Here is a 1,902-nt window from a genome sequence, read left to right on the forward strand (position 1 = left end):
ACCAATGTGCCTCAGAAAATATTGACCAAGTTTTTTGAAACCCTAAAATATATATCATACCATTATATAAAAGTATGTACTTATGCTTCGTGGCTAATCTTTTTTTAGATTATTTTATCCTTCTTGTTTATTTAAATACCTTAATTTCCTTATTATCCCTTTTTTCATTTTTAAAAAATTTCCTTTTTTTTTCGGCACCCCTTATTTTTTAAAAATAATTTCTTTATTTTCTTTATAATAAAAAAAATAATCTCCTTATTTGTCTCAATATTAATTGAGTGGCTCAATATCAGATTAGTCTCCTTATTTGTCTCTCTTCCTTTACCATTTTACTTTTCGTCCTCTCTCTCTCTCTCTCTCTCTCTCTCTCTCTCTCTCTCTCTCTCTCTCTCTCTCTCTCTCTCTCTCTCTTATGAAATATCTTCTCTCACTCTTTCTAAGATATTTTATTTTATACCTTTAAAAAATTGATTTCCTTTTTCCTTATTCCTTTCAACTCTCAATATATAAAAAACTAAAAAAGAGATAGAGAGAGATATAGAGTGTGAACTCTCACGCTCTCCTCTCAATCTCTTAGGCCCCATATATAGAAAGTATATCTTCCCATTTTCTAGCACCTTAATTACTTTCTTAATTTCATTTTAAATCTAAAAAAAACATCTTATAACTAAATATTAGTTTCCTCATCATTATCTCTAGGTTTCCTTTTTCTTTTAAACTCCTTCCCCCTCTCTCTTTCTCTCTCCTACTATCTTGGTACAATCTATCTCATTCTATATTTAAATTTAAAAAGAAAATATTCACCTTTCTATATTCTCTATTTCTAATATTCTCTTAGGTTTTTGCAAAAAATATTTTCTTTCCAATTGCTTTGCTAATTTTATTTAGTTTCTTTAGCAGTAATAATTCTATAATGTTTTTTTTTTAAACTTAAAATAAGATATATCCGTTTTTATTTCCTTCTATATCCTCTCTCTCTCCTCATTGTTTCTCTCTCTCTCTCTCTCTCTCTCTCTCTCTCTCTCTCAACTTTCCTCTTTCTTTTTAAATTATTTTCCTCCTTTCTCTCACGTTTCTCCCTCCTTCCATCTTGATAAGAAATTCAATCAAAATCACATCCCCTAAAGACCTAATTTCTCTTGCTAATTGTCCAAGCAAAAGTCTCTTTGTGATGGAGAGAACTCATGGTCGCTCAATTATTGTTCCAAGCTTGATCCGCTCGTAAAGTTGCAACAAAGCCACCTGCATCTCTTTTGCCAATGCCCAAGGATGCTACGGATGAGGTAGATAAGGATCTCTATTGGACTCATGAATAAATGCCGCTACATGCATTCTCAAAGCCCTAGCAATTGATTTTAAGGTCACAAGTCCCCATCAAAATCTATTGAATCCCTGGTAGCATCTTCATCTTTTTCTACCCATAGTAAGTTTCGTAAGTTTCTTTCTTTCTTGCCCTATTTTTAGTTTTTGAAAGTTTGTATTATTAGTTGGTATTTTTTTCTCCTTTGTTAATTAGTTGGTTATGTGCTCCTTCAACAATGTTAATGAAATCCCAGCTTCCAATGACCCCAAATTTTTGAGAGAGACTATTAAAGGATAGTGGGGTCTTAATGGGTAATGTTCCCCTTCTTTGGATCTCTTCTCCTTTTAGACCATTTGACATTGATAGTTAATTATTCATTTTTTTCTTAATTCTTTTGTGGTTTACAGGTACACTGTATCTGATTTCTATTCAATAAATGTAATAACTCATAGACAAAAATGGCTTGATGATTCAAATGAAGATGTTATTGAAAAATCACTAAATGCAGGTACTATTAGGAATATGTCTTATCAATCAAATTGCAAAATATTAAAGTGTAATTAATTAATCTAGTTTTTTTTTTTTTTTTTTTTACTGGT

This window comes from Macadamia integrifolia, chromosome 6 (genome assembly GCF_013358625.1).
Source record: "Macadamia integrifolia cultivar HAES 741 chromosome 6, SCU_Mint_v3, whole genome shotgun sequence".
NCBI lineage: Eukaryota > Viridiplantae > Streptophyta > Magnoliopsida > Proteales > Proteaceae > Macadamia > Macadamia integrifolia.